Source organism: Aegilops tauschii, chromosome 3 (assembly GCF_002575655.3).
Source record: "Aegilops tauschii subsp. strangulata cultivar AL8/78 chromosome 3, Aet v6.0, whole genome shotgun sequence".
NCBI classification, from domain to species: Eukaryota; Viridiplantae; Streptophyta; class Magnoliopsida; order Poales; family Poaceae; genus Aegilops; species Aegilops tauschii.
Window position 1 is genome coordinate 39,197,933 of NC_053037.3, and position 24,037 is coordinate 39,221,969.

Here is a 24,037-nt window from a genome sequence, read left to right on the forward strand (position 1 = left end):
AAGGATCATTATTTTTGTCATTTGAAGTTGTAGAACTGAAACTTGCATATTCGAAACTGTATGCCTAAGAATTCTTTACTAGTTTCGTCCATGCATCTATCGACAAGTTATACTATAATGCATGTACAGTCTACATCACGAGCTGTTTTATGGTGATTGGCGAGTTACGAGTTGTAATTTCATGTAACTCCAGCTTCGATTTTTCCTAACCATTAGATCTGAGAAATTCATTAGAAGGTTTATTTTTGTGTAGAAAGGGTACGGTAGTAAATTAACATGTCAATCCCCTCGCACGTCCTTCCCTCGCGAGGGTTGTTCTCTTCTCATCTGCCTCGTCAGTCCCTCGCACAGCCACCGCCGCCGACCCTCCTCTTGATCGTGCCGTCGCCGCCGTCCCTCCTGTCGCTCGTGCCGCCGCTGCCGACCCTCGCAGAGCCGCCGCCGCCTGCTCTCCTCTGCTGCCCCACCGGCTCCAGCATCTTCTCGTCCGTCGAGCAGGCCCTCCCCACAGCAGCGCCTCCTATCTGGATCAGCTGCTGACGGCCATCAACGCCGGCTACCCAGTCCATAGGCAGGTAAACAGCAGCACCCCCTTCCCCTCCCTCTTCCCTCAGCAGCACCCCCAGGGGCTGAATCTTCCACCGCCGCCGCCTAGAGAGGATGCCATGTTTTCTCACGGGAAGCATTGGTCAGGCACAACTCGATAGATTTCTCTGATGTCCCTACTTAGTATTTTGAATCACTCTATCAGTCGCTTTGCTTATCTATGCTATCCAGTTCATGCAACCTTTTGATATCAGTTCAGTTCGGCCAGTTTAATCTGCTGCTGATATTTATGTTTAATTTTGGGAGAACTTGTTAGGTTGATCTCTTTCCGTGTGGGCCCAACGGCCCACCGGGCCCCTGATACGCGCCCTGATCGGGGGCGCCCAACCACAATATGGTTGACGGGCCCCTGTCACGCAGCGCTACATAAAGAGGTGGGGGCCGGCGGCACGCAGTACGAGGTTCACCGCGTTGCCAGTCTCCCACCGAAAACCCCGACCCGATCTAGGTCTAGCGCTGACAGTGACGGGAAGCTCCGCCGCCGCCACTGCCTACACATCGCCGCCACCTCCACCTTGCCCACTCTCCGCCATCGCCGTGCGCCCCAGCACCACGATGGCCTCCTCGAGTTCATCCTCTGCTGCACAAGGTAGGTGGTTTACCGGATCTACTAGCCTACTCCGATCTAAAGACCTATCAATGGTATCAGCCAGATCGGGCTAGTTGATTTTGGTACAAAGAAACAACAACAGAAAAAGAAAAAGAAAAGAGATCCTCTTCCTCAAAGAACCCTAGAAGGGCAAAGAAGAAAAGAGCGCCGCCGTAAGGCCGCGCCTGTTCCTCTCGATCCCGTCGCGCATCGGCAAGCCGAGGCGACAGGGACGAGGAACCAACCCCCCACAGGGGCAAAGTACAGGCACCACCACTGAGCCGTTTGACGGCGGCGCGTTCACCATCGAGGTGCTCGCGCACGCCGGCAAAGGGGACAGGGAGGGCGCCGCCGTATCTCGCACCGCAGCTCACCTCTCTCTCTCTATGACAAGGAGGTGGTGGATGGGTGAAAAAGAGAAAGAGAAAGAGAAAGGAAGGGGGAAAGGGAAGGCTCGCACAGCGCGGCTCGACGCCGTTGCCGGTGGCCGGCGTGGCTCGACCCGCCGCATCGGGAAGGCCGGCTGCGACTCTCTGCTCTCTCTCACGCTCTCTGTTGAAGGAGATGGGGAGAAACAGAGAAAGGGGAAGGAAGAGCACACCCGCGCGACGCGGTGGCGCGGTGGCGCGATGGCTTTCGTCGCCGGCGACCGGCGCGACCGGACCGACAGGCAGAGCCGCCGCGGCGGAGAGAACGAGGCGAGCGGTGCGAGCGATGGGGGAACGAGCTAGGTTTCCTCCCCCCCCCCCCCCCCCGACGGGGGCTGCCCATTTTGTTCCGCCGATCGGCGCGCGTGGCCGTTCGATAGGAATTGACGTCTGAGATGCAAACCCTAGCGCGCCGCTGGGCTTCTGGGTCGAAAGTGGACGAGGCCGGCGGCAGCGGTGCGCGCATAGGCGCTGGGCCCAGGCCACAGTCGCGGCCAGCGCGTAGGCCAAGCCGTGGGCCGGCTTTTTCCGCTACGGGCCGCGCGCGTTGGTTTCTGCTGCAGCTATTTTTTTTACAGAGAATAGAAAAAATTCCAAAAAAAAGAAAAGTTTATGTATTTTACAAAGTAAAAGTTCCTGTAGAACCAAAAAAGTTCTTGATTTTTTATTCGGTCATAGAAAAGTTTCTGTAAAAATTAAAAAGTTCGTGAATTTTTATTCATGATTTTCCGCTGCGTAAATAATTAATGCTCTTTTACAAAGAAAATAAAAGTTTCCATAGTATTAAGTTTTTTAAGAGCATGTTAAAGTGATTATTAAAATGAATATGATTATGTTATTTTTATGACCAACGTTGTTAATAACATGATCATGTTTTATTTAAAGGTGCATTTATTTCTAATTTTTGCCCAACGGTAATATAGATTTAATTGCATAGACAATTATATGTTTAATTTGACCAACGTTAGATTAATACATATGATTGTTATATTAATGTCACTTAAATTGTAATTTCAGGATGCTTTCATTTGATGAGTTGCCTAAAAAAAGTTCCGACACTCAGAGGTGACAACCACACTGAGTGGAGGAAGAAAGTTGAACTGGCGTTTGTTTGTGCTGATCTTGACTGGGTTGTGGAGAAACCACAGCCGGTCAGACCCACAGAGCCAGTAAGAGAGGCTACTGACGATGATGCTGCATGGGCTAAAAAGAAAGGGGACTATGCTCCTTTGGAGCAGTCCTACCTCATAGATAATCAAAAGTGGGTCAATGCAAATAAAAAATGCATGGCTTTTATAAAGAACACCATTGAGAGCGCCATTGTTGGCTCCATTGCAGAGTGCACTTCCGCAGGGGAGTTGCTCTCAAAGATAAAGAGCCAGTTCACTGGCTCTTCAAAGATATATGCCACCCAGGTGTTAGAGCAACTGGTGACAGAAAAATACACAGGTGGCAGTCATGGCATAAGAGAGCACATCCTCAGGATGAGCAATATGGCAGCAAAGCTCAAACCCATGGATGCGGATCTGGAGATCAAACCAGCGCTCCTGGTCCACCTTGTCATGGCTTCATTGCCGAAGGAGTTTGAAGCTTTTGTAGTGAACTATAATATGTCACCTGGAACATGGGACGTAGAAAAGACAATAGCAATGTGTGTTCAAGAAGAGGAGAGACTAAAAGCCGCACATGGTGGTACACTCAACTATGTGCATGGTCACAAAAGAAAGAATTATAATGTAAACAACAAAAGTTCTCCTTCAAAGCCACAAGGAAAAGTTTCCTATCAGCATCAGCGTCAGCAACAGCCTTTCTCAGTGGACAAAGACACTTGTCTCCACTGTAAGAAGACCGGGCATTACAAGAAAGACTGTCTCGTTTGGCTAAAGTCGATCATGGCAAAAAGAGGTAACAGTATAGTTTCATTTGTAAATGAATCCCTGTATTCACAGTTTTCAAAATCCACTTGGTGGATTGACTCTGGAGCAACTGTTCATGTTGCAAATTCTTTACAGGGATTCCATTCGACGCGGACTACGCTAAGAAGCGAAAGACGCATTGAAGTGGCGAACGGAATCGAAGCAGAAGTTGAAGCTGTCGGTGATATCTCCTTGGAGTTAGCTGATGGATTCAATCTTCTACTTAGAGATGTTTTATTTGTTCCATCATGTAATAGAAACTTAATAAGTGTTTCTTGCTTGGACAAAGATAATTATGAGTGTTATTTTGGACATGGCAAGTGTGCCATTTGGTTAAATAATGCTTATGTGGGTGATGCTTTACTACATGATGAGCTTTATTTGTTATCACTTCGTGAAAAAGTTTATTCCGTTTGCAATGTGAAAGAACATGTTTCTGCGTCGAATAAAGAACAAAAGAAAAGAAAAAGAACATTTGACTCATCGAAATTATGGCACTGTCGCTTGGGCCATATTTCGAAGGGGAGAATAGAAAGATTAGTCAAAAGTGAAATTCTTCCTCCATTAGAATTTTCAGACTTAGAACAATGCATAGATTGCATTAAAGGAAAGTACGTAAAACAAATCAAAAAAGGTGCAATCCATAGCACAGGCACACTAGAAATCATTCACACTGATATTTGTGGACCATTTCCGGTGAAAAGTGTGGATGGATATGACTCGTTCATAACATTCACAGATGATTACTCTCGCTATGGTTATATTTATCCAATCAAAGAAAGATCGGAAGCGTTGGATAAATTTAAAATATTCAAAGCTGAAGTTGAAAATCAGCACGATAAAAGAATAAAGATAGTAAGGTCCGACCGTGGGGGAGAGTACTACGGTCGACACACTCCATATGGCCAAGTCCCTGGACATTTTGCGAAGTTCTTGCAGGAGACTGGCATAGTAGCCCAGTATTCAATGCCGGGCGAGCCTCAGCAAAATGGAGTAGCTGAAAGGCGCAACCGTACCCTTATGGATATGGTGCGCAGCATGATGAGTTATTCCAACTTGCCATTGGGATTATGGATGGAGGCGCTTAAAACCGCCATTCACATTCTCAATAGAGTACCAAGCAAGTCGGTGCCCAAAACACCGTACGAGCTATGGACAGGAAGGATGCCCTCCCTACAACACTTCAGGGTGTGGGGGTGCCCTGCTGAGGCCAAAATGTTTAATCCAAACATTGCAAAGTTAGATCCCAAAACAGTAAGTTGCCACTTCATTGGCTATCCAGACAGATCAAAAGGTTTTCGTTTCTACTGCCCTGACAGATATACAAAGTTTATAGAAACGAGACATGCAGTCTTCTTAGAGGACGAAATGATGAGGGGGAGCTTGGTAGCTCGGAAAATTGATCTTGAGGAGAAGAGGGTGCATGCACCTAATCCGATGATTCAGGAGCCATTTTTCTCACTACCAGTTGCAACTCCACCCATGACAACTGTGGGGAAAGACCCGGAACCTGTCCGTCAGGAGCCGACTGAACCCGTTGTTGAGCATGAAAGGGAGGTGCAACAGCAAAATTTAGAAGAAGTGCCAGAAGTTGAGGCACAAAATGTGCCAGAAACTGAGGCCGTTAGAAGGTCTACAAGACCAAGAAAGTCAGCTATTTCAACTGACTTTAAAGTTTATAACACAGAAATGGTTCATATGGAAAAAGATCCCACCTCATATGAAGAAGCCATGAGAAGCCCTCATTCATCGATGTGGATGAAGGCAATGGAAGATGAGATGAAATCGATGAGTTCCAAAGATGTTTGGGACTTAGAGGAAATTCCCAAAGGAGCCAAAACAGTAGGCTGTAAATGGGTCTACAAAATTAAGTATGACTCTAAAGGGAATATAGAAAAGTATAAAGCACGACTCGTGGCAAAAGGATTTACACAAAGAGAAGGGATAGATTACAATGAGACATTTTCTCCAGTCTCATGTAAGGATTCCTTCAGAATCATAATGGCATTAGTTGCTCATTTTGATTTAGAGTTACATCAAATGGATGTTAAGACGGCATTTCTGAATGGTGATTTAAAAGAAAAGGTCTACATGAAACAACCCAAGGGTTTTATCATGGAAGGCAAGGAAAATATGGGGTGCCGCCTGAAGAAATCCATTTATGGATTAAGACAAGCCTCTCGGCAGTGGTATCTAAAGTTTAATCAAACGATTAAAAGTTTTGGATTTAAAGAAAATATTAAGGATAATTGCATTTATGCAATGTTTAAAAGTGGGAAATATATTTTCCTAATCTTGTATGTGGATGATATCCTGCTTGCTAGTAGTGATGTTAGTCTACTGCAAGAAACAAAGAAATACTTATCCTCAAATTTTGACATAACAGATCTTGGTGAAACATCATATGTTTTGGGCATAGAAATTCACCCAGATAGGAAAAATGGAGTCTTAGGACTATCTCAGCAAGCATATTTAGAAAAGGTTCTTAAAAAGTATAATATGCATGCGAGTAAAGCCATACCTGCTCCAATAGTTAAGGGCGATAGTTTTGGGAAATTTCAATGTCCCAAGAACCAGTATGAGATCGATCAAATGAAAGCAGTACCATATGCTTCGGCAGTTGGCAGCTTACAGTATGCACAAGTGTGCACTCGCCCTGACTTAGCTTTTATCACCGGGGTACTCGGTAGATATCAAGAGAATCCAGGCCTAGAGCACTGGAAGATGGTAAAGAAAGCATTGCGTTATGCGCAAGGCACGAAGGACTACATGCTAATATACAGGAGAAGTGATGCCCTAGAGATAAAAGGGTATTCAGACGCAGATTTTGCGGGGGACAGAGATGATAGAAAATCCACGTCAGGATACATATTCACCCTCGCTGGGGGAGCTATTTCATGGAAAAGCTCCAAACAGTCGATAGTTGCATCATCCACGATGTATGCAGAATTCATAGCATGCTTTGAAGCCACGGGGCAGGCGATATGGCTAAAGAAATTTGTACCCGACTTGAAAGTGGTAGATTGTATTCACAAACCACTAAAGATGTACTGTGACAACCAGCCCGCAGTATTTTACGCTCACAACAACAAGTCGAGTAATGCTGCCAAAACAATAGAGATAAGGTATTATGTTGTGAAAGATAAAATCCAGGATCAAACTATAAGTCTTGAGCATATAAGGACAAAGGATATGCTTGCGGATCCGCTAACGAAAGGCTTACCACCCAATGTGTTCAAGGAACACTTAGCCGTCATGGGTTTAAGGGAAAGCCTTATGATTCCTGGATAGGCCCAAAAGGAACAGAATTTGTTTCTGAACATAAAGTATGTTGTAGCTGTATGATTCTAACGGCAATTAAGCCGTGACGATGAAACATGCTCTATGTATCAATATGTGATGAAACAGATAAACTAGAAAGTGTAAAGTTAAAAGTAAAGTTGAGATCAAGGGGGAGAATGTTAGGTTGATCTCTTTCCGTGTGGGCCCACCGGGCCCCTGATCCGCGCCCTGATCGGGGGCGCCCAACCACAATATGATTGACGGGCCCCTGTCACGCAGCGCTACATAAAGAGGTGGGGGCCGGCGGCACGCAGTACGAGGTTCACCGCGTTGCCAGTCTCCCACCGAAAACCCCGACCCGATCTAGGTCTAGCGCTGACAGTGACAGGAAGCTCCGCCGCCGCCACTGCCTACACATCGCCGCCACCTCCACCTTGCCCACTCTCCGCCATCGCCGTGCGCCCCAGCACCACGATGGCCTCCTCGAGTTCATCCTCTGCTGCACAAGGTAGGTGGTTTACCGGATTTAATCTAGCCTAGTGATCCAGAGGGTCTATCAGAACTATGTCTATCTTAATTAGCTTCGTAAGGGGTAATGTTGATATGCATCTTATCTGGGATTTTGAACATGCTACAACCATGTGTTTAATCATTTTTCTGGGATGACTTTTGCTTTGATCATAGGGTACTAATCTGGATTAATGATGCGTGCATCCTCATTTGTTAGTATTTTTCTTTTCAAATGTTCATTGGTTAATCTTGTTCTGCAAGGCCTAAGAGTTATATATCTGGTATGGTTGTGAATTGTGATAATCGATCCTACATATGCTGGTGTTGGTTGGGAATGGGAGGATGCATCAGGCACATTATGATGTCCCTTTTCCAGCATATCTTTCAGTAATATTTTCGTCATATTGTTTTGTATCTAACCTTCTCCTACGTTCATTTATCATAGCTGCATCTTATTCGTGAACGATCCAATCCAATTGAACATGACAAAATTGGATTTTCAAACGTTGGAGCTCATAGCACTAGTAGAAAAAGGGCCATTTGTCCCGGTTCATAAGGCCCATCTGTCCCGGTTGGGGAACCGGGACTAAAGTGTCGTTACTAATGCCCTACGCCTTTAGTCCCTGTTCTTATACGAACCGGGACAGATGGGCCTCAACGTGGCCTCTCCGGCGAGCCCAGGCAAGAGGGCCTTTGGTGCCGGTTGGTAGCACCAACCGGGACCAATAAGCTTCCACGCGTCAGCATTTCAGGGGCTGGTTTTTTTTTTGAAAGGAGGTGGTTTAGGGGTTTTGGGGGTTAATTTAGGTTGTTATAGGTAGCTATAGAGATATGTGTCCTCTCTTATCTCCGTGCTACTGATACTGCTATGTCTAAACAGGACTTAGATTGAAGTGAGGCAACTTGTGGTGCATGTCGAAAGTAATACTAATCCTAACTTGATCAATTTTGGATTAATTGTACTACTTTCGACATGCACCACATGCATGTTGGCTTCACTTCAATCCAATCCATGTTCATTTCACCCACAGATATATAATAACTCTTGATGCTCTCATCATGCATCATCATAATAACAAGTCATACTAATCATCATCATACAACTTCTACTCGTTATTAATAACAAGTCATACGATCATCATCCTGATAGTCATTGAACCAACCCTACTTAATTGTTCTTAGCACATGATCATCAGTATTAGGCAGGACCTAAATACCCTATTTAAGGTAAAATAGCATAAAACAATATAGACCCTGATTCTCCATTATGGAGAATGGAGATCATCCTGTCTCCAATTCTAGCGCGACGCTTCCTTTTGCTTCCAAGAACCTCCTTACGACTGTCCATACATTTTTTTCCATTCTCTGATTAGCATGTCTCCACTTCTTTTAGAAATCCGGTATGGACAGTTGAGATTTGTAGGATGACCTGGTTGTATGTTCAAAACATGAAGGCTACCATACTCATACATCAAATGAGGCACACAATCCGTCGGGATTCTCTGTTAAAAAACATAGTAATAACTTCATAGTTAGCAATGATGTACTAGTTTTAAAAGTATGCAAAAGATGCAGGAATGTCGTAATAGTAGAAAATCTTACCAGGGTATCTCCATAGTAGTTACCGTAGTTCAACACGTGCACTAGTGGCACGTATTGACCATAATGTTGAGGAGTTTTACAATAGATATTGTAATTCTCAAGATCAGTACAAAATCCAACCAGATGATTTTTCTTCTTATAAGTTAACTCAGAGCCATCGGTGTAGTAGGTTCTGTCTGCCATCTTCCGCACATTCTTTGAACAATCAAAATAAGCTGTCAACTATTTTGAAATGAACAATATAAATTAGTTAATAATTAACTATGTTTGAGAAACTCACATAGCGGTAGAACTGGAGGCGTATCAACAAGGACCCAAATGTCCATATTGTCTTGGTTGATGTCAGGATCACCAAGATCCATGGTGACAAGCATACCCTCATCAAAACCATACATCTTGCAAAATGCTTCCCAATTTTTGCAACCAAAATGGGTTACGCTCTCAGCATTATATAGATTTACTTCAAAATCCACTTCATGATGGGTCCTTAGGTGAATTTTTTTTCGTTTCAAAATTTTCATGGTCTTCAAAATCCATCCTCTCCAAGACAGAGCGTCTTGCATGGCATGGGATAAGCTATACTCGAATTGTAAAAGATTAAAATTACACGTTGAAATAGTTGAAGTCATGCTTAATTACGAAAAAAACACTTGTCGTCGTTGCGTACCGTTTCAACATCGAAGGTCTCCTCGAGCTTAATGCTGAAGCGTCGATCATCGTCCAGGTGAGGCCTGTCGCACAGACCTCGAACGTCGTGGCACCAGCCGCACTCCCCCGGGAGACTTTCGTCGTCCAATGATGACATTTCCTACATTCATAATTCAAAGATTAAACTTGTACAATTAAATATATGTACTACAAAAACTAAATTAGATCATTATTATTCATCACGGGTTGACTATCGGTTTGTCGAGTCTTTTCTTGAAAACTCTCAGCTCATGTGGTGTATACATTCGACCGTTGGTGATGGTCGCTCCTCCATTCGTCCCCGAGTGCATTACACCAAAATGTCTAACACACAGGAACGAAGGAGAAGCGACCCCCACGACAACAGTCGGGATTCTTCGTCCTCTCATATATGGTGGAGACTCGACAGACTTAAAGTCAACCCGAAATATCGTTTAATTATCTTTCTAAAAAAGGATTTGGCTGGTCTCACCTCGAGGTCGGAGTGGGTCGGTGACGGGGACGATGGCGGGGATGATGGAGGGGGGCTCCTAGATTTCTGCGACAACAAAAACCCTATAAGCTATCAACAAATCATATGCATACGCCTTGCATAGTGCTCTCCAATTTTAGCATTCAAAGTAGGAGTAGTTTTCCAATTTGAGCATTCAATAAGCAAAATCAAATCACAAAATAAAGTAGTATTCATATTAGGATGCATTCAATTATAAGCAAAACTACATCATCTCTTGCGTCCGTACATCGTCGAATATTATCAGTAATACACCTCGAATACTATCATACATATAGCATCGCTAATACAGCTAGAACCGTAGCGCCCGACGGGTATCGGCGCGGGCGGTGGACACCCAAAGAGAAGGAACCATCATAGAATCATAGCTCCAGTGAGATCCCTGAAGAAGCTGCCAGGTATTATCGAACCTGCCCTCCAACGCAACCATGTAGCGACGGACGTGCTCGTCCTCCTCGCTGACACGGTGACGTACCACCTCCGCGGTGTCCGGAAGCCTCGGCACCGTCACAGGCCCACGCGACCGCCACCAAACAAGGATCGGGTCAAAGACGGGTTGGCTCCTCACCAACCTACGCCCCCCGGAAGGTAGCACCTCCCAATACCACCCCGGCGGAGCCCAGTCCCGGACATGGCCCCTCTGATCAAGCTGGCCTCCTCCGCCAAGTCGACGATGAGGATGCGGGATAGGCATCGTCGACATCGATGCGAGAATAATGGCTTGAACTAAAAAAATAAACTAGTTCTATTAATTTTCTAGCTAAAAATAAACTACTTCTATATATAGTAAAATAAAGTAGTTTTCTTAAATCAACTAGTTCAACTACTACTAAGCACTTAATTACTATAAATAAAATAAAATAGTACTTATTAAAAATAAACTACTTCTATATATAGTAAAATAAAGTAGTTTTATTAAATCAACTAGTTCAACTACTAAGCACTTACTATAAATAAAATAAAGTAGTACTTACTAAAAATAAACTATTTCTATATATAGTAAAATAAAGTAGTTTTATTAAATCAACTAGTTCAACTACTAATTAAGCACGTACTATAAATAAAATAATGTAATACTTACTAAAAATAAGAAGAGGAAGAAGGAAAAGAAGAAAGAAAGAAAAAAAAGAAAAAAAAAGAGGAGAAGAAGAAGGAATAGAGGAGAAGAAAGAAAAATAGAATAATCTATTCTATTTTTTCTTTCTTCTCCTCTATTCCTTCTTCTATTCTATTTTTTTCTTTCTTCTCCTCTATTCCTTCTTCTTCTCCCCTTTTTTTCCTTCTTTTTCCTCTTCTTTTTCCTCTTCATTTTCTTCTTCTTTTTCCTCTTCTTTTTCTTCTAAATATGAACATATACATAAAAGACTTTGATCATGCACAATTTTAATATGAGTTTTAACTTAGTAAATTCTATGAACAAAAAAAATTCCACAAACATCTCATCTCGTCTCCACAAAACACATCACATCTCATCTCATTTCATCCAAAAATAATTCTTTGCACATTCTTTGCATATGAACATACATACATTTACTTTTTTTTCTTGAATGTAACATATGAACATTTTCTTAAATGAGCATATGAACATACATATCACCAAAAAATAGACCTTTTTCTTTGCATATCTACATAAAAAAATCTATACACATCAATCCATCCATCCATCCATATATATAAATACATCAATCCATGCATCTATATATATGAAAAAAAAATTAAAGAAAAAAATTCTATGAACCTAAAAAATTCTAGGAAGCAGAGGCAGGGGCGGCGGCGGCAACGCGTAGGGGCAGGGGCGGTGGCGGCGGCAACTCGCAGGGCAGGGGCGGCGGCGGTGGCAGCGCAGGGCAGGGGCGGCAGCGCGCGGCGGAGGCGTAGGGGGGAGGGGAGCGGAGCTCACTGGGGGGCGGCGACGGCAGCGCGCAGGGGCAGCGGCGGCGGCGGCGGCGCGCAAGGCAGGGCAGGGGTGGCGGCGGCAGCGCAGGGCAGGGGCGGCGGCGTAGGGCAGGGGAAGAGGGGGCAGAGCTCACTAGGGGGAGCGTGCAGGCTCGGGGAAGGGCGGCGCAGCAGTAGCCTGGCGGCGTCGGCGTCGATCGGTGTCGGGGCAGGGCGTCGAGAGGAGAATGGGAGGTGGGGTTAAATTTCCTAAGTGCTGTATATATAGACAGAGCATTGGTCCCGGTTCGTGGCACCAACCTGGACCAATGCCCCCCTTTAGTCCCGGTTGGTGCCACCAACCGGGACCAAAGGTCTTTTTTCAGCAGACGAAAGGGCGGGAAGCAGAGGCCTTTGGTCCCGGTTGGTGGCACCAACCGGGACTAAAGAGGGGGCATTTGTCCCGGTTGTTACCAAGAACCGGTTTTAATACACCTCTTTAGTCCCGGTTGGTGGCATGCCCTTGCACAGCGGCGTGGTGGTGGGAGTTTAGTCCCACCTCGGTAGTTTAGAGGGGCGCGCAGTGGTTTATAAGCCCCACTGCCGCACCCCTCTCAACCTCCTCTCCATTGCAGGCTTACGGGCCTACTTGTTACTGCTATGCCTGATGGGCCTGCTGGCCCTGCTGCGGGCCTGAATCCTGGCCCATGGATGGGTTTCTAGTCGTATTCAGGCCGTGGTGGCCCAGTAGGTGGCAATTTTTTTCCTAGTTTTTTGTTTTCTTTTTTGCTTTATTTATTTTGTTTTGTTTTGTTTCTACTTACAACAAAATACTTATTTATTTTATTTTATTTTTTTTCTAATTACTTATTTATTTTATTTTATGATAATTCTTTATGCTACTAAAGTTTCTAACAAAAAAAGTTCTTTATGAAAATTCTTTTTGCTTTTAATGATTTTGAACAGAAAATACTTTGATAATTTTAGTTGCATCAATTTTATATAATTTTAGTTTCAATAATACTAGAGGTTGCTTATAACGTTTTGAACAGAAAATACGTTGATAATTTTAGTTTCATAAATTTAAGTTATGTTATTAAAGTTTATTTTATTTTATCATATTTTGTTTCTACTTATATATTTTATTAAAGTTTATTTTATTCTGTTTCTAATTACTTATTTATTTTATTTTATGATAATTGTTATTTTCCATGCATTTACTGATTATTTTGAGCTATAAGACCCTGAAATTGAAAAGCACTACAAATGAACTCTGAAAAGGTTGAAAGTTGGCATGGTATCATCATTTCACCCACATGGCATGTGCAAGAAAGTAGAGAGGGTTACGACAAAAACTGGATGCACTTTGCGTACAAAACGGACAATCTCTTTCGAAGTATCAGGGTTTCATACGCAAACCCGTCTGTTACAAAGGGATTTCATTTTTTAGAACTTATTTGAACTCCATAGTTTTTCTGTGTTCAAAATGCACCATTCAAAGCCACATCATCAATCTTCAACCCTTTTTGACTTCATTTGTTATTTTCCATGTATTTACTGATTATTTTGAGCTATAAGACCCTGAAATTGAAAAGCACTACAAATGAACTCGAAAAGGTTGAAAGTTGGCATGGTATCATCATTTCACCCACACAGCATGTGCAAGAAAGTTGATAGAGTTACGGAAAAAACTGGATGCACTTCGTATACAAAACGGACAATCTGTTTCGAAGTATCAGGATTTCATATGGAAACTCGTCTTTTACAACAGACATTTAAAATGAACTACGAAAAGGTTGAAAGTTGGCATGGTATCATCATAATAATTGTGGAGAGAAAGTCTTCATTTTTTTTGCTTGTGTGCTTTGCTTATTGCGCCGTAACCATGGATAATCTTCGTCGTTTATCAGGATGCTTGAGTCAGCCTTGACTTTGAAGGGAGGAATTTCATGAAACTTTTCATAATCTTCAGACATGTCTGTCTTGCCCTCCACTCCCACGATGTCCCTTTTCTTGAAAGAACTATGTGGCGCTTTGGCTCATCGTATGATGTATTTGCTTCCTTATCTTTTCTTTTTCTCGGTTTGGTAGACATGTCCTTCACATAGATAACCTATGCCACATCATTGGCCAGGACGAACGGTTCGTCAGTGTACCCAAGATTGTTCAGATCCAAAGATTGTCATTCCGTACTGTGGGTCTACCTATACCCCGCCTCCTGACAGATTGACCCATTTGCACTTAAACAAAGGGACCTTAAAATCATGTCCGTAGTCAAGTTCCCATATATCCACTATGTAACCATAATATGTGTCCTTTCCCCTCTCAATTGCTGCATCAAAGCGGACACCGCTGTTTTGGTTGGTGCTTTTTTGATCTTGGGCGATCGTGTAAAATGTATTCCCATTTATCTCGCACCCTTTGTAAGTCAATACAGTCGAAGATGGTCCCCTGGACAACGAGTACAGCTCATCACAAACAGTGTTGTCACCTCTGAGACGTGTTTCCAACCAACTGCTGAAAGTCCTGATGTGTTCACATGTAATCCAGTCGTCACACTGCTCCGGGTGTTTGGAGCGCAGACTGTTCTTGTGTTCATCGACATACGGGGTCACCAAGGTAGAGTTCTGTAGAACTGTGTAGTGTGCTTGAGACCAAGAATGCCCGTCCCTGCATATTATTGAGTCCGCTCCTAGCGTGCCTTTTCCAGTCAGTCTCCCGTCATACCGCGATTTAGGGAGACCTATCTTCTTAAGGCCAGGAATGAAGTCAACACAAAACCCAATGACATCCTCTGTTTGATGGCCCATCGAGATGCTTCCTTCTAGCCTAGCACGGTTACGGACATATTTCTTTAGGACTCCCATGAACCTCTGAAAGGGGAACATATTGTGTAGAAATACAGGGCCCAGAATAACAATCTCGTTGACTAGATGAACTAGGACGTGTGTCATGATATTGAAGAAGGATGGTGGGAACACCAGCTCGAAAATGACAAGACATTGCACCACATCACTCCTTAGCCTTGGTATGATTTCTGGATCGATCACCTTCTAAGAGATTGCATTGAGGAATGCACATAGCTTCACAATGGCTAATCGCACGTTTTCCGGTAGAAGCCCCCTCAATGCAACTGGAAGCAGTTGCGTCATAATCACGTGGCAATCATGAGACTTTAGGTTCTGGAACTTTTTCTCTGGAATATTTATTATTTCCTTTATATTCGATGAGAAGCCAGTCGGGGCCTTCATACTGAGCAGGCATTCAAAAAAGATTTCCTTCTCTTCTTTGGTAAGAGCGTAGCTGGCAGGACCTTCATATTGCTTTGGAGGCATGCCGTCTTTTTCGTGCAATCGTTGCAGGTCCTCCCGTGCCTCAGGTGTATCTTTTGTCTTCCCATACACGCCCAAGAAGCCTAACAGGTTCACGCAAAGGTTCTTCGTCACGTGCATCACGTCGATTGAAGAGCGTACCTCTAGGTCTTTCCAGTAGGGTAGGTCCCAAAATATAGATTTCTTCTTCCACATGGGTGCGCGTCCCTCAGCGTCATTCGGAACAGCTAGTCCGCCGGGACCCTTTCCAAAGATTACGTGTAAATCAGATACCATAGCAAGTACGTGATCACCGGTACGCATGGCGGGCTTCTTCCGGTGATCTGCCTCGCCTTTGAAATGCTTGCCTTTCTTTCGACATTGATGGTTGGTCGGGAGAAATCGACGATGGCCCAGGTACACATTCTTCTTGCATCTGTCCAGGTATATACTTTCGGTGTCAGCTAAACAGTGCGTGCATGCGTGGTATCCCTTGTTTGTCTGTCCTGAAAGGTTACTGAGAGCGGGCCAATCGTTGATGGTTACAAACAGCAACGCATGCAGATTAAATTCCTCCTGTTTGTGCTCATCCCACGCACGTACACCGTTTCCATTCCACAGCTGTAAAAGTTCTTCAACTAATGGCCTTAGGTACACATCAATGTCGTTGCCGGGTTGCTTAGGGCCTTGGATGAGAATTGGCATCATAATGAACTTCCGCTTGATGCACATCCAAGGAGGAAGGTTATACATACATAGAGTCACGGGCCAGGCGCTGTGATTGCTGCTCTGCTCCCCGAAAGGATTAATGCCATCCGCGCTTAAAGCAAACCATACGTTCCTTGGGTCACCTGCAAACTCAGCCCAGTACTTTGTCTCGATTCTTCTCCACTGCGACCCGTCAGCGGGTGCTCTCAACTTCCCGTCTTTCTTACGGTCCTCACTGTGCCATCGCATCAACTTGGCATGCTCTTTGTTTCTGAACAGTCATTTCAACCGTGGTATTATAGGAGCATACCACATCACCTTCGCACGAACCCTCTTCCTGCGGGGCTTGCTGTCAACATCACCAGGGTCATCTCGTCTGATCTTATACCGCAATGCACCGCATACCGGGCATGCGTTCAAATCCTTGTACGCACCATGGTAGAGGATGCAGTCATTAGGGCATGCATGTATCTTCTCCACCTCCAATCCTAGAGGGCATACGACCTTCTTTGCTGCGTACGTACTGTCGGGCAATTCGTTATCCTTTGGAAGCTTCTTCTTCAATATCACTACACCACAGCACCACATCCGTAACAAACAAGTTGGTCGGGAAAACAAGGTCTGACGACATACACTCGGTCGGGAAAGAGTATTGCCGACCGACAACGTTTGTTGGGGAAAGTCCAGACGGGAAAGCCTTTTCCCGACCGACAGTTGGACGCATATGAAGAGAATTGCCGGCTGACTTTCTGATGGCCCTACTCGGAATCTTTCCCGATCGACTACCCGATGGTAACATGTTTGCCGACCGATTTTCAGTTAGCGCTGCTGTTGAAGTTTTCCTGACCGACTGTTTGATAGTATAATCTTTGCCGACCGACTTTCTGTTGCCTTGTCCTGAAGCTTTCCCGACCAACTGTGCGATGGTATCCTTTTTGCCGACCAACTTTGTGACAGCATCAGCAATAATTTGTAAACCATCATATTCATAAGGCACGGTAGCATCCCTTCTAATAGCAACATTGACAAGAACCTCATAAGTTCCTGGTCCAAGGGTCTCTCCGCCCACAATAGTGTCTGGGTCAACTGAGATAATTGTTGCCTTGGCAACAGGAGTTTCAGGACCAGTCCATGCATATAGAAGCACATCCATACCAATCTGAATCAATGATTATTTTAGAAACATGAAAACAAAATAGAATTTCAACATATAGGTAAGGATGTGAAGATTACAAGGCTTTCATCTTCATACACTACTGGAATCAGCTAATTTGCCATCTGCCAGCTCTTTGCCGTCTGCTAGCTGACGGCAAAGAAGCTCTTTGCCATCAGCTACCCAGAAGCTGACGGCAAAGAAGCTCTTTGCCATCTGCGGGCTCTTTGCCGTCCGCGATTCTTTGCCGTCCGCTGGCAGACGGCAAAGAGAGAGGTGGCCCCCACCCCCCGCCCGTTTGGAAAAACTTAACGCCCCACCTCAGCAGACGGCAAAGAGGCAAAAGGGCGGACGGCAAATAGTGGCGGACGGCAAAGAGGAGACTACCTAACGGCCCGTACCCCCCCGCCCGTTACTCTCTGTTCTCTCCCTCTCTCTCCTCGCCGACGCGCCCCGCCACCACACATCCCACCCCACCGCCGCCGCCGCCGCCCCCAGCACTCGCCGCCGCCCGCCGCCCCGACCCCACCGCCCCGTCGCCCCCCCCCCCCCCCCCCCCGCCCAGGCCCCCCGCCGCCCCGGCGCCCCGGGCCCGGCGCCACCGCCCCAGGCCGCCCCGCACCTCTCCTCCACCGGCCACCTCCTCCACCGCCCCGCCCCCCTCCTCCACCGGCGACCTCCACCGGCCCTGCCCCAGGTGAGATCTACCCCCTTTTTTCCTTTTTTCTGTTTTTTTAGTTTTAGGTTTAGTTTTATTTTAGTTTTAGGTCCGCAAACAACACACTAAAAAAAATTCGTACATAAATACTAAAAAAACTACTCGGCGTCGCTATCGAGGTCAATCACGGCCGGGCCGTTGCCGCCGTCATCGTCGCTGCTGGACCGGTTCGCGACGTCGTCCCAGTCCACCGGGACGTCGTCCGAATCCTCTTCCTCCTCCGCCGCCGGCGCCTGCTGCCACTCCTGCTGCCACTCCGGCGGCGCCATCGCCGCCTGCTGCGCCGCCTCCTCCTGGGCCTCCAGCGCCGCCGCCGCGGCGGCCTCCTCCGCTGACTACGCCAGGATCGCGAGGAGCCCAGGCGTGTTCTCCGGGTCGCCGTCCTGCTGGAGCGCCGCCTGCTCCGGCGGGATCACAACGTCGGCCGGGGCTGCTGGGGCGGGGGTGGGAGCGGGTATGCACCCGCGCGGCTGGGAGGGCCCGGCTCCACCAGAGAGATCGCCGACAGGGAGCCCTCGGGCGGCGCGCTTGAAGGCGCCGATGACGTCGTCAAACCGCTTGCCCTTCCAAAAATGGCGGCGGCCCTTCCGGTTGTAGCGTCACCCGGGGTGCGCGCGAAGCTCTACCTTGGTCGCCGGTACGCCCTGCGTGGGGAATCCGTCCGCGGAGATCCTCCACGGCCGCGGCACCTTCACCGCCGGCGGCACGTAGAGGCAGAACCGAGCGAGGTCCTCCGTCTGCCCCAACGTGAGGCTCGACGGCCAGTGGCCGCCCGGTGCCGCGCCGTCGGAGTCCGAGTCGCTGGACGCCATCCCGCGAAGAGAACGCGCGTGTGAAGAGGGAGAGGAGGGATGGACGGGCGGTGTGACCAAACTCGCCGCGCAGGGCGGGTTTTATAGCACCGGGAATTAATGCGCGGCAGATGAGGCGCCGTGGCGGGGCGGGGCATTAAACTGCGGCAGGGAGGCGCCGGGCCGCGGAAGACGAGATGGCAGCGCGCGGAAGACGAGATGGCGGCGTGCGGAAGACGAGATGGCAACGCGCGGAAGACGAGATGGCGGCGTGCGGAAGACGAGATGACAGCGCGCGGAAGACGAGATGGCGGCGTGCGAAAGACGAGATGGCAGCGCGCGGAAGACGAGATGGCGGCGTGCGGAAGACGAGATGGCGGCGTGCGGAAGACGAGATGGCGGCGTGCGGAAGACGAGGTGACAGCACGCGGAAGACGAGATGGCGGCGTGCGAAAGACGAGATGGCGGCGTGCGGAAGACGAGATGGCGGCGTGCGGAAGACGAGATGGCGGCGTTGACCGCGAGGCATCGGGGCACGCGGGGCAGGCGAGGCGGCAGCCGGCAGCGCGGCAGCGGGAAGCGGGGGGCAGGAGGCGTCGGGGCAGGCGAGGCGGCAGCGGGCAGCGGGGGGCAGGCGGCAGCGCCTCAGCGGGGGCGGCCGACGCGACGCGACGCGGCGGCCGAGGCGGAAGCGGGGGCGGCCGATGCGGCGGGCGAGGTGGAAGCGGGCGAGGCGGAAGCGCACGGCAAAGGCACTAGAAAGTTTGCCGTCCGCGGCGGACGGCAAAGGCCTGCCGTTAGCCACTTAACGGACTGAGAGCACAATTATTGCCGTCTGCTCTCTTTGCCGTCCGCGGCAGACGGCAAAGGGCCTTTGCCGTCAGCCGCCAGGAAGCAGACGGCAAAGTAGCTGTTTACCGTAGCCTACTTTGCCGAAGCCTTTTGCCGTCCGCGGTTGACGGCAAAGGCTTTTGCCGTCCGCCGTTCATGCCTTTGCCGTCCGCCATGGCAGACGACAAAATAGCTGATTCCTGTAGTGATAGGTTGATGAGCTTCTTGCAGGGGGCTTTGCAACAACTCTTCTTTGAACAAATGGCTCTTCATCATCCTGTTCAACATCTTCTTCAGCATCATTATGTTCCTCAGCTTCAGCTCCGGAGTTCTACCAGACAACAATATGGAAATAGAGTTAGTGCATGCAAGATGGATTAATGATGCATTGAAAGGATGTGGAAATAGTTCATTACTTGTCGAGAATTGGAACCATGCTGCGAGCTAGGAGTTTCCAGATTATGCCTTCCTTGTGAAGCTAACATCAATTCCATTCGGTTCATTCGTTCTTCCATTTGTTGCACATGCCCCTGGAGCATGTTATAGCGATTTTCAGCTTCTCGACGCCCTTGCATTTCAACTAGAACTCTTGTGCTCAGTTTACCCCGTGTACCCGGTGTGCCCAAATCTTGAGGTGTTCGACCTAGACCTAACACACGGACACGACCCCTGGGCTCCTTCATTCCACATGCGCGTGCAAACAGATCACCTTCTTGAATGCTCTTTTCCTTCCATTCAGGGTGCTTTTCAGCATTCTCTTTGAGTTCTTTCTGCAAAATGATATTTACGAGCTCTGTAAATTCTACTTCTACAAAGAGACATACAATTGTTGTTGCTGCCTGTGGCACATAACTCCCTTTCCTTTCCCCTTTCTTGCATGTATGTGTTTCGATATAAACTCCATCTCTCCGAGGATCATGCCCAAGTTTGACAGCCTACAATAATTTATTTATTTCAATATGCATTAGTCACTGAATCACAGTGGCATATCATTTATAATTGGGGTAATTATTTTTACCATTTCATTGGCAACACGTTCTATGTCATGTAATTGATTGGCCTACCGGAAAGTGGAACGGGTGCTGTCCCACGTTATATGTCACCAAATGTGCGTGTATCATACCTCAAGGGGTCATCTGCACGTAAGAACCTACGATGCCCCGTATAGCAAGTCTTGCTACCATTTTTTAGCCTAAGAGAACATAATTGAGAGTGGCATTCAGGGCAAGCTCCTTCTCCAGAGGAAGCACAGGCAACCAAAGACCCAAGACCCGGTTTATCCGTAATTGTGCATATTATGGCAGCATGCAACTAAAAATACTCTCCGGTTGAAGCATCATAGGTCCTAACACCATCAAGAAACATATCGACCATATCATCAACTAGTGGCTCAAGATAGACATCAATATCACTACCAGGAGAATTTCTGCCAGGAATCAACAGTGATAGGATGAAATTTGATTGCTTCATAATCATCCAGGGTGGAAAGTTATAAGGAATCAATAATACTGGCCAAATGCTATAGCTGAGATTCATGGATCTAAAAGGATTAAAACCATCGGCACATACTACAAGCTTAAGATTTCTGCTGTCTTTTGCAAAATCTTTATTTTTTTCATCAAAATCTTTCCAAAAGAGGGAATCTTTAGGATGCCTAATCAAGCCATCTTGTGTGCGCTCTTCTACATGCCATCTTGTGAGAGCCGCAGTTCTGGAACACACAAACAACCTTTGAAGCCTCTTCTTTATTGGGAAGAAGTAACGAAGAACCTTCTTAGGAACCTTGTGGACATGTTTCCCATCTACACTCTTCCTTTCAGATTTCCATCTTGAAGCCTTACATTCTGGGCATGAATTGGCATTGGCATTGTTCTTCCAAAATAGAATGCAATCATTTTCACATGCATGGATATTAATATACCCAAGTCCTAGGCATTTGACTAGTTTTTTAGCTTCATTGGAGTTTTTGGGTATTGCGGACTGAGGGTAAGCATCTTTTAGTAGATCTAACAGCAGATCAAAACTTCTATCAGACCACCCTCCAAGCAGTTTGGTGTGAAGAAGTCTCACTAGGAAACGAAGCTTTGAGAAATTCTTACGGCCCTGGATATAGCTCTTGTCTAGAATCAACTTCAAGTTTGTGGAGAGATTCTAGAAAAGAATCATCCTGATCTAAACCACAATCATCTTCAAGATCTCCCCATTTATCCAAACCAGCAGCAAGATCTCTTAGCAAATCAGATATATCATCGCCCTCATCCCTATCGTCACCCTCATCTAGATTTGGAGGAATGGAAGAAGAAGAGACACGTTCTCCATGAAACATCCACTGTTTGTAGCCATCTACAAATCCCTCGCATACCAGGTGCTCACGGACATCAGACTCTTCTCTCCAGTACGAGTTCACACAGTTTTTGCAAGGACATAAGATTTTATTCTCAACCGATGATTTATTAAATGCATAGCCTAGGAATTTGGCGAGCCCTTGTAAGTACTTCTCTGTATGCCTACATGCAAGTGTACATGTGTAGTGTGTTATATATAGTTTCAGCATATAAGCAAAACAAAATATATATGCGGCGTTATACCTAGGCGCATCCATCCAACCTTTATCCATGGTATCTTAGCTTCACAACTGGTTACTACCAAGTCAACACTAAATCCTGAACGAATAATATCAAAACCAGAGAATGCAAGGAATCAATTTAAGTACTGTAAATAAATTGGCGCGGAAAAGAAACGAAGAATCATAGAACCAATTCAATGGTAGTACACATAGTAAAGGCAGATACCACCATAAATAAAATGGATCAAAGCTGTGGTTGACTCACCAACTGGTGGAGGATGCAGCGACAAGCAGGGAGGGGGATCGCTGCACCGCTGCTGGAAGCTGAGTCGTTGGCAGCAAGAATCCTAATAACCAAAATAATTAGACAATATAAAAGTCAGTGTCAAACATGAGGAGGCATCTCTACATATTCATGACATCCACACATATGGAGGGCCTCTGGACTTGAGTGGGGAAGAGAAACTCACCTAGTGGTTGCAGCAAATATTCTACAACTTCTCTTTGTCGGCTCAATGTTACCAGGAGTGCTCCTCTATGTTACCTGTAGAAAAAACAAGACAGATGAACAAGTAGACTACAACTTTTGAGATGCTGTGCTTTATATATTTACAGCTCTCTGCCATGTTTTCTTTCACTGCAAAATCTACTTCAGTAAACAAAAGAGAAACTCAAGTTTAAAATTTTTGTTACTGAAATTTAGGTATAACATCAGGTCAGTTAAGTTATATGTTTTCAGAGACTCCAGTTTTTTGGATGTATGTCCGAGTTGCATGTTTTTAAAGGAAACATGATTCTAAAAGTCAAGATGATGCTTTTTAATGAAGTAATACATACTGTTGGAAGGTCAATCCATATGCATGACAATATTTAGCTCCTCAGCGCTCTTTTTGTGTATTAACTTTATAGTTAAACTCTTATTCATTTGTCTTCAGATCATCCAGACAAGAAAACTCGATACCGATGACTACAAATTCCTTTCTATCGGGACGGTGGAATTAAAGGACAGAACTGCAATGGGAAAAAAACAAAATTTGGACACAACAGCTCAACTTCTAGAATTAGTTCATATTGCTACCACCAAGCTTCTACTCTGTACATTGATTAGCACATTTTCTGCCTGCATAGTATCTCACAATCAGACTAGCTGCAGTACACATCAAACTGGAGAAGAAAAGCAAGAGGTGTAGCCGTTCCCTACTGCCGGAGCTCCCCGTTCCCCACCAGCCCACTCTCACAACAAAGCCTAGAGAGAGAGAGGGGGAGGGGGGGAGGGAGGTAAAGACAGAGAGGGAAGAGTTGTACCTCAGCCGCATCGACCATTGCCGCTGCCGCTGCGTGTCTTCGAGAGCTGGACGGTGGAGATGGGGGAGGTCAGTCCAGGGAGGGTGGCTTGCCGCTTCCCAAGATGCTCACACGCCTACTGCTGGTTGGAGAGAGGCGCCCGGAGAGAGAGAGCACTAGGGCATGGGGCCGGCGGTGGAGAGACAAGACGACGTTGGGCGACGTTGACGGGGCAGGACGGCGTGGGGCGGCGCTGCAGAGGGAGGGCGGCGGTGGAGCGGCGCCGCAGAGGGAGGGCGGCGTGGGGCGACGGTGGAGCGGCGCTGCAGAGGGAGGGCGGCGTGGGGCGGCAGTGGGACGGCGTGGGATCGACCAGCGGGAGCACTGGCGGCGTGCGTGGGGAACGAATAGATCGAGCTAGGGATTTGACTGTCCTGTACGTGCACGTGCGAGGGGAACGAAGGAGATTGGGTTTTGGGGGGAAAATGTTCGCGGGTTGGGCCGTTTATTGGCGCTAAAATTTGGCCGTTCGCGCGCGAAGCCCAGTTAGCTTCAGAATGTCGGTCGGCGTTATTTACCGACCGATGGTCCGTGGGCCATAAAGGATTTCCCGACCGACTGTTTGATGATATATGTTATAGCATTCCCGACCGATAGTGTGTAACTGAA

The 24,037-nt window shown here is 46.6% G+C and overlaps 1 long non-coding RNA gene and 1 other non-coding gene across 2 annotated transcripts; both read right to left on the minus strand.

The window, feature by feature from the left end:
- Positions 1-8,404: 8,404 nt before the first annotated feature.
- LOC141042243 (uncharacterized) lies at positions 8,405-9,563 on the minus strand. Its single transcript, XR_012204129.1, has 3 exons — positions 9,214-9,563; positions 8,934-9,148; positions 8,405-8,833 (listed from the first exon to the last, which is right to left on the minus strand). It is a non-coding gene; the product is annotated as an uncharacterized lncRNA (long non-coding RNA).
- A 10,905-nt stretch (positions 9,564-20,468) lies between these two features.
- LOC109769084 (uncharacterized) lies at positions 20,469-23,792 on the minus strand. Its single transcript, XR_012204128.1, has 5 exons — positions 23,390-23,792; positions 22,555-22,628; positions 22,350-22,431; positions 22,107-22,181; positions 20,469-22,025 (listed from the first exon to the last, which is right to left on the minus strand). It is a non-coding gene; the product is annotated as an uncharacterized protein (transcript).
- Positions 23,793-24,037: the final 245 nt, after the last annotated feature.